The 9,608-nt window shown below is 45.3% G+C and overlaps 1 long non-coding RNA gene across 1 annotated transcript; it reads right to left on the bottom strand.

Annotated features, from left to right (window-relative positions):
- Nucleotides 1-6,314: 6,314 nt before the first annotated feature.
- Nucleotides 6,315-7,921, bottom strand: LOC148122701 (uncharacterized). The gene is made up of 2 exons (XR_015737512.1): nt 7,593-7,921; nt 6,315-7,499 (listed from the first exon to the last, which is right to left on the bottom strand). It is a non-coding gene; the product is annotated as an uncharacterized LOC148122701 (long non-coding RNA).
- Between the last annotated feature and the right edge of the window lie 1,687 nt (nt 7,922-9,608).

Here is a 9,608-nt window from a genome sequence, read left to right as displayed (position 1 = left end):
CAAGACCAAGGTGGGTGGGGGGGGCAATGGACCAAAGACTTATTCTAGAACGACTCTGTGCTGAATGGTTTTATGTCAACTTGGCACAAGCTAGAGTCACTGGGAAGGAGGGACCCTCATTTAAGAAAATGCCTCTATAAGACTGGGCTATAGGAAAGCATATAGGACATTTTCCTAATTAATGATTGAGGGGGAAGGACCCAGTTCATTGTGGGTGGTTCTGGGTACTATAAGAAAGCAGACTAAGCAAGCCACGATGAGCAAGCAATTCAGTAATCAGCATTCCTCCATGGCCTCTGCATCAGCTCCTGCCTCCAGGTTCCTGCCTTGCCCAAGTTCCTGTCCTGACTTCCTTCAGTGATGGATTATGATGCGGAAGTGTAAGTCAAATAAACCCTTTCCTCCTCAAGTTGCTTTTGGTCATGGTGTACAACACCAGCGTCTTGAACAGTAAACGACATTTTAAAAAGTGACAGGAGCCTACCACGGTGGTGTTCAACTATAGTTCAAGTTGTTTCAAGCATGTGGGAAACTGAAATAGGAGATCACTTGAGCCTAAGAGTTCAAGATCAGCTTGGGTAATATAACAAGACTCTGTATCAGAAAACAAAGGGATGTGTGTTAGAGAAAGCAAAACCAAGCAAAGACTCGTAAATATTCAGATTCTTCATCATTTAGAGCTGCAAATTGCTTAATTAAAACACCAAGAATCCCACTGAAAAGTAGACAAAAACTACAAATGAATATTTCACACAGAAGGAATTCAGGTTTTTGTTGTGAAATGCTGGAAATCAAATCCGGGGTCTTACACATGCCAGGAAAACACTCTCCACCCCAGCCATGAAAATAAAATACTAATGGCAAAAAAAAAAAAAATTGTGGAATGGCGCAGTTATCCATTCTCCAGCAATAATCAAAGACCTGACTTAAAAAGAAGTATCTGGGGGTGGCGCTCAGTCAGTAAAGTGAGCTTGAATCCCCAGCATCCCTATAAAGTCAGAGAGTCTGTAGTCCCCAGGCTGGGGAGATGGACACAGGGACCTGCTAGTCAGTTAGTCAAGCAGAATCTATGAGATACAGGTTTAGTGAGAGACTCTGTCTCAAAATGTAAGATAGAGGGGCTGGAGAGGTGTCTCAGTGGTTAAGAGCACTGGCTGTTCTTTCAGGGGGTCAGGAGTCAGGTTTGACTCCTCATGTGGTGCTGCTCACAACCGGCTGTGGTCTAGTTACAGGGGTGTGACAGGTCACAACAGGTTGTGGTCTAGTTACAGGGGTGTGACATGTCACAACAGGCTGTGGTCTAGTTACAGGGGTGTGACAGGTCACAACAGGCTGTGGTCTAGTTACAAGGGTGTGACAGGTCACAATCGGCTGTGGTCTAGTTACGGGGTGTGACAGGTCACAACAGGCTGTGGTCTAGTTACAGGGGTGTGACAGGTCACAATCGACTGTGGTCTAGTTATAGGAGTGTGACAGGTCACAACAGGCTGTGGTCTAGTTACAGGGGTGTGACAGGTCACAATCGACTGTGGTCTAGTTATAGGAGTGTGACAGGTCACAACAGGCTGTGGTCTAGTTACAGGGGTGTGACAGGTCACAATTGTCTGTAGTCTAGTTACAGGGGTGTGATAGCTCACAACCGGCTGTTGTCTAGTTATGAGGGTGTGACAGCCCACAACTGGCTGTGGTCTAGTTACAGGGAATCTAGTCAGGCATGCAAGTGGTGCACAGTCATACCTGCAGGCAAAACATTCATACATGGGGGTTGGAGAGATGGCTCAGTGGTTAAGAGCATTGCCTGCTCTTCCAAAGGTCCTGAGTTCAATTCCCGACAACCACATGGTGGCTCACAACCATCTGTAATGAGGTCTGGTGCCCTCTTCTGGACTGCAGGCATACACGCAGAAAGAATATTGTATACATAATAAATAAATAAATATAAAAAATCCATACACATAAAACTAAAATAATTTAATAGAAGACCAACAAACCAGGCATGTTGGCACATGCTCCTTTAATCCCAGCACTCAGGAGGCAGAGGCAGATGGATCTCTGAGTTCAAGGCAAGGCTGGTCTACTGAGGGAATTCCAGCATAGTCTGGGCTACACAGAGAAACCCTGTCTTCAAAAACACTCAACAAACATAAAACTAAACTGACTTCAAAACATTATACCTGTATCCTATTTTAAAACACACATGCATGGGAAGTATTGCTGAGTTTAGAGTTTACAAGATGACATGCAATTAGCTAGCATTCCATTAGGCTGCCAAGAGCCTTTGTTTGTTATTAAGTATGCATATGCAAGAGAGGGAAAGAAGGGTTTCTGGATGCGATCCAGCCCCCCAGTAACAGGTTAGAAAGAAAGGATAAAGGACCAGTTACAGGAACCCCCTTTGAAAGGAGAACACGTGTAACATGGAATAGCAAATACTGTAATATTCTTCCGAGAATATGATAATTGCTTATGCAAGTGCAAATTTTGTAAAGTGATTCAATTCTGTTTTGTATAATGATGCTATTATTCAATGTATGGTGCATGCGAGATTATTCTGTTTAAATGTGCTGACATTTTAGCTACAGGATCCCGAATGTAGATGTAGCATGGATATTCCTGTATAAATGCTTGGGGACAATAGGAGGCTATGAAAGAAAAATTTTCCCCAAGATTTTCACTCCTTTCTGACGCTGTTACAAGCTGTCATGTATCCGTGTGATACGGACTATTACTGGGAAAATTGAGTATAGTCAGAAAGTTAAATTCTGAAGAGTTAGAAATGTGAGGCTCAATGGTTCAAAAAAAAAAAAATAGCAGAGCGACACTTGAATGGGGACGTTCTTAAATGGAGGCAGCTCTAACGGAAAACACGGCCGGGTATGGAAATCTACAGCCTGAAGGATAGGCTCTGACTTCAGCATATTGTAAAAATGATAGGAAACTAACAGCTCAGAAAAAGAAAGCTGAAGAGGAATGAGAGCGTTCTTGTACAGGGCACGATAATACAGTGCTGAATGAGGAGAGCGGACTAACAACGCAGGCACAGTCTGTGACTCTGAAAGACAAAGATCTCCTGCGAGACACTCACTCGGTCGCCCAGCCTTCCGCGGCTAGTTATGGGGGTTCTACAGTTTCATGCAAAGATGTCGCTATGACATTCCGGTGTAGCAAGGTTGGAGCTTTACATTGTCTAAGGTATTTTTTATTGCTGTAATAAGACACCATGACCAGCAGCACATAGAAGAAAGCGTTCATTTGGGGCTTACAGTTTCAGAGGGTGAGTCCGTGACGGCCATAGTGAGGAGCAGGGCGGCACACAGCAGGCACTGAAGTGGTAGCTGAGGGCTCACAGCTTGATCCACAGGCAGAGAGTGGAGAGAAGGACACTGGGAAGGCTTGAATCTTTTGAAGCCTCAAAGCCAGTCTCCAGCAATACACCTCCAACTTCCCCATCCTTTCCAAGCTCTTTCACCAAGTGGGGATCAAGTATTCAGACATGCGAACCTTTAAGGGCCATTCTCATTCAAATCACCACAGCGTTGCTTTTTACCAAAAGCCTCAAATATTTATTGAAGTGTGCACAGGGCTGGAGGCTGGGAGGGGAAACATCAACTGAGTTCTGGGAAATCTTGATATTTTTGGAAAGAGTTAATAGAAAACAAGACAGGTAGCCTGGTTGACTCCCTAGCAGAGGCTTTGAGTGATAGACACGGTACTTCTCTTTGTTTTGCTTTGCCTCTGCTCTCTGACATTCGTGTTAGTCTCCTGGGCTGACTGTCTCCACAAGTGTGGTTTTTCTAAGGAGAAAGGAGGGAACAGATTTTGGGCGGGCAACCTACATCTATAACAGATATTATACTGGTCCAGCCTGGGTCAGAAGACTAATCACCGGGCACTTATCCAAGTCTTCAGGTGTAGAAAAGATGGAAGTAGTCCCCCAAACAAAGGGACTAGTCCCAAAACAAGTTCCTCTGTTAGTTAGCAATTGCTGCTAACAAATTATCCCCGAACTCAGAGCCAAAGAGTTTCTCAGGGTCAGGAAACCAGGTGTGGTTTAGCGACTGTCTCCCACCCAGTGTCTCTTACAGGGTTCGACTCCGGCCTGCTTCTCTGCTCATCAGTATGGCTCTTGGTCAGTATTAAACCCTGGCCAGCTTTGGGCCGGTGTATCACTTTGGACTGTGCCTAGAATTTGCATTTTATGTGTCCTAAAGGCCCATGCGGTACACACTCAGTACCAGGTTGGCTGTTAGAAGGCAGGGGAGTCTTTCAGAGGTGGGGCCTTGTGAGAGGTCTTCAGACACTGGGGAGTTTAGGATCCCAACTCCTCCTCTCTCTTCTATTTGCTCGCTGTGAAGTGAGCAGTTTCATTCTGTCATGAGCGTTCACCAAGTGTGCTGCTCTGCCACAGCCCTAACTATCAGGTACAGTCAATCATGGACCAAAGCCTCTGAAACCATGAACCAAAATAAATCGTGTGTGTGTGTGTGTGTGTGTGTGTGTGTGTGTGTGTGTGTGTGTGTGTGTGTTGAGACTGGGTCTCACTGTGTAGTTCTGATTCTCTGTGTAGACCAGGCTAGCCTCAACCCCACAGAGATCCCCCTGCCTCCACCTCCCCAGTGCTGAGATTAAAGGTGTGTGCTTCCACACTGGCATCCTTTTTCTCTGTAAATTGATTAGCTCAGGTAAGGAAAGCTAACACAGACTGACGAACTAAATTAGCAAAGCTTTGTGGCTTTGACAACAGGTATTTATTCCTTACAATTCCTCAGTCTGGCAAGTCAGAGACTCTCTTTGCCTCACAGATGGCTGCCGCACTTGGTGCACAGAGAAAACCACTCTGGTCTCTCAGCTCCTCTTCTTATAAGGACACTGACCCCGTCACAGAATCGGAATCCTACTTGCACAATCTTATCTACATCTAATTATCTCCCAAGGGTCTCAGTTCTCAATACTGTCATGTAGGAAGTATGCGCTTGTAATGGTTAATGTGAGTTATCTTGATCATACTGAGAGATACCGAGGTCAGCAGGAAAACACACACCTGGCCATGTCTTCCAGAGAATTTCCAGAGAAGATTAGGTCAAGTCTTAATCCAAAAATGGACTCTAAATTTGAGTATGCACTGTAAGAGGTGGGACTTCACTAAAGGAAGCAGGCTGCTGGGCTGTGGGTTTGAATGATACATGAAGCCTGAACCCTTCACTTATTTGTTTTGAGACAGGGTTTCTCTGTAGGTCTAGCTGTCCTGGAACTCACTCTGTAGACCAGGCCGGCCTCGAATCCAGAGAGCCACGTGCCTCTGCCTCCCGAGTGCTGGGATTAAGGGTGTGCATTCCACACACACCTCTCCCTTCCTCTTCTGCCTCTCTGCTTCCTGCTTTCTGTGAGGTGAGCAGTCTTTGTTCTGTGCTGCGCTCCCGCTGGTAGGCCCCTCCTGCCTTGTCTCTAGTCTAAAGCCCAAAGCAATCAGTTCGGTTAATTTTGGATTGAAACTTTTGAAACCATAAGACTAAATAAATCTTATCCCCTTTCTATTGTTTTTCTCAGGGGTTTGTCACAACGATAAAATGTCTGCCTGTCACAGAACTTCAATATGTGAAGGGGTGGGTTGGAGAGATGGCTCAGTGGTTAAGAGCACTGGCTGCTCTTCCAGAGGTCCTGAGTTCAATTCCCAGCAACCACATGATGGCTCACAACCATCTGTAATGAGATCTGGCGCTCTCCTCTGGCGTGCGGGCATACACGGAGGCAGAATGTTGTATACATAATAAATAAATCTTAAAAAAAAATTAAGCTCTAGCACACAGATTTTTTTAAAAAAAAATATGTGAAGGGGTGAGAGCGACAGACACATTGTGTTATACTAACCACAGACCTCAGTCTCTACCACGCAGGCTTTTCTGCAGGGCACTTCACAACAGGGTACATTCCAAAGAGTAGGTGAGCAAGACACCCAAAAAGAAAGCCAGATTTTTTTTTTATAAGTCATTCTCTGAGCTATTTTTCACCATCTAATTTTTTGCAAGTGAGTCACATATTCAAGGGAAAAGGGGTATCCAGATATCTGGACACCAGCAGGCATAGATCACCAGGGACCATGCTGTAGGAGGCTCACTGCTCACTACAGCATCTGAGCAGATAATACCCTAAAAGGCCACTATACTGAGCAGTGACAATCTCAAAAACCACAATCACAGCCCAAACTACAAATGTTGCAAGGAAGCCGAGATTGTAGCAAAACCTTGAGATTCTAATGATCCCACAATGAAAATGTTAACACAAAACGCGCTAGCAGGTGGTAGGCATGCGTGCAGAAGGTTTAAAAGTTCTGTTTTTATTAAATATGAAACTGGTACACAAAATGAGTGCCTATAAAACATATGTAAGTGATAAAGAAGTATGATATAATTTGCATACATGGTTGTACTACCCAGTGTTAGGGAACGGATGATAAGGACTCCCGAGGTCTCCAATAGCTTCTATTTTCCTTCCCTCCCAGCACAATCATGCTGCATTTATATCTCAGAAATGTTTGTATCTCTTCATGTGATACAGTTTTCCCCTGCCTTGTATAAATGGAAGTAGGGCTGGTGAGATGGCTTAGTGGGGAAGGTGCTGCTGTACTAACCCGGTGACCTAAGTTCAACCCCACGGTCCCACAATAGAAGAAGGAAATCAAGTTTGGTTTCCAGCACTCATGTCCTGTTCCAGGGAATCAGACAATACAGGCACCCACACTCACATGCACACACCCACACTCACATGCACACACCTACACTCACACACCCACACTCACATGCACACACTCACACACGCACACACCCACACTCACATCATGCACACACTCACACACTGACACAGACACATAAATCAAATCTTTAAAAGAATAAAACTGGAAACGTACTGTGCATATTTCTCTTAAAAATTAAGTTTCTGGGCCGGGCAGTGGTGGCACACGCCTTTAATCCCAGCACTTGGGAGGCAGAGACAAGCGGATCTCTGTGAGTCTGAGGCCAGCCTGGTCTACAAGAGCTAGTTCCAGGACAGGTTCCAAAGCCACAGAGAAACCCTGTTTCGAAAAACCAAAAATAAATAAATAAATAAAAGTTTCTGAGGTCCCCTGCCCCACAGGGTTTCTGAGATTTTTATACCATCATGTTAATGTTTTCAGTTTGAGCCAAACTTCAGCTTCAGCTCCACCAAACTTCACGTTGCCCCAGTACAAGAGCAAACTCAGTATTTCATCGGAGCCGCCAGTTTTGTCTTTCCCTCTCCGTGCAACACTGTGGGGCCGTGCTACAAATCACCTGCATGTGTCTCCATGGACATTTGGCTCGTTTCATCCTTTTGCTGTGTGAACTGTGCTGCTATAAACAACATGGGGCTCGCTCCTGCCACACTGGTGCAAACATCATGGGGCTCGCTCCTGCCACACTGGTGCAAACATCACGGGGCTCGCTCCTGCCACACTGGTGCAAACGCTTCTTCAGAGAACACACCTGGAAGAGGAACGGTTGGAGCAAGGGCGGCTCGGCTGTAAGAGATCGCGCCAAATTGCTTTCCAAAGCGGTTAGAGTGATTCACATTCCTACCAACAGTGAGGAAGCAATCCAGCTGTCTGACTTTCATTCTCATTCTCGCCAGTCTGGACGGCAGTGAGTGGAATTTCACTGTGGGTTTGATCTGTATTGTACACAGGCTTGTGACTGTCTCAAGTCCACACTGGTGGATACTATCACGTGACCAGATGAGATTTTTGAACTCTGAACTCTACACTCAAGTGTTAGTTGTCATTCATTAATATTTATTGGTTGCTGATGCCGCAATAACACCACCCCCATGCAGCTTCTCTGGGTAAAAGTTAAACACAGTCGCAACTTGAAATAATAATTTAGTCCGATCCCCATGTCTTAGAGTGCTAGAAATTATAGAAGGCCAAGTTATGAGTGAAGAAAATAATTTATAGGTTGGGGCATAGTTTCAGTGAAAAAGCATGTGCTCCATGTACGGTCAGCTGGGGTCAATCCCTAGCACGGAGTAAAAGGGAAGATGCTTTTCACAGTCGTGGTGCTCCTTATGTATTTATTTCAGTGAAAGCCATAAGGGAATCGGGAGGAAAAGGGAGTTATGTCCACCTAATTCACTCTCTCGGCCACCATAAAGTAATTTGAAAGAGGCGGCGGATCACTGTGGGTCTGAGAATTTTGTTCCTGATTTGGATCTTGGGATGTAGTGGTGCTATTAGGATTTAAATAGAATTACCTTGGTACAGGTGAGGGATCTACAGTGAAGAGTTCATAAAGGAATTTCTTTCCTTTGATGTCACTCTGGATTGTAAACCTGCTGATCGATTAAAAAGCTAAACTTAGTTAAGAGGCTACAACCTTATCCGACTCTAGCCAGGGAACACACCCCAGAACAAGCCAAAGATCCAAGAGAAAATTTAGCAGCAAATGGGCAAAGTCAGGTGAGCTGGTGGGTCTGTCCTTGAGACGGAGCTGTAGGAGTGGAACCTCCAAGCAGGTGGCTTAAGAATGGGATGAGGTTGGACCCGGTGTCTGTGTGGGCTGGACTTGCGATGAGGCTGAGCAGAACAGTGGGAGCTAGCTGGGTGCACTCGGAGCTCTCAGAAAGGAGGCTAAGATGAGTTCTACTTATGGGGGGGTGTGGTATACATTTAGGTTTTAAAACTCCTTCTTTTCTCTCAGACAAGGTTTTGCTATGTTGTTCAGGCTGGCTTTGAACTCACGGTGTCCCCTGTGCCAGTCTCACACAGCTATCAAGACTTTGGGCGGGGTGGGGGTGGGGCTGGAGAGATGGTTCAGAGGTTAAGAGCACTGCCTGCTCTTCCAGAGGCCCTGAGTTTAATTTCCAGCAACTACATGGTGGCTCACAACCATCTGTAATGAGATCTGGTGCCCTCTTCTGGCCTGCAGGGACATATGCAGACAGAACACTGTATACATAATAAACAAATAAATCTTAAAACAAAACAAAACAAAACAAGAATTTAGAAGTGGTTGGAGAAGATGTGCAGTTCCACGGGACCCAAGTCTAGTTCCCAGCACCTACTTAGCAGCTAATTCCAGGAGATCTGATGCCCTCTTCTGGCCTCCGTTGGTACTGCATGAATGTAGTGCACAGACATATAAGTAGGCAAAACAATCACACATATAAAATAAATTTTAAAGATTGCCAGGTAGTGGTTGCGCACGCGTTTAATCTCAGCACTCGGGAGGCAGAGACAGGCGGATATCTGTGAGTTCGAGGCCAGCCTGGTCTACAGAGCGAGTTCCAGAACAGACTCCAAAACTACAGAGAAACCATCTTGAAAAAAACAAAACAAATAAACAAAAGCCTGTTTCCACTTATGGACTATATAATTCTATGCGGCAAGTAAGTCGGGTTTCTGTGGATGAAAGGAGATTTGTTCAAACTGTTTCAAGAAACACAGGAGACTTTGCAGGTACGTAGCATCCCAGCCACGGAAAGCGCCTAGCTGTGGGGCAGCCGCACCGGGACTGCAGGTTTTCCCGATGCTTTCACTTAAGAACTCCGTTGCGCTCTTCTGAACTCTACCTTTGTTCCACTTTTTAAAATTATTATTT

The sequence above is a fragment of the Myodes glareolus genome, chromosome 3 (genome assembly GCF_982192425.1).
Source record: "Myodes glareolus chromosome 3, mMyoGla1.1, whole genome shotgun sequence".
NCBI classification, from domain to species: domain Eukaryota; kingdom Metazoa; phylum Chordata; class Mammalia; order Rodentia; family Cricetidae; genus Myodes; species Myodes glareolus.
This window is presented reverse-complemented; position numbering and strand designations above follow the sequence as displayed.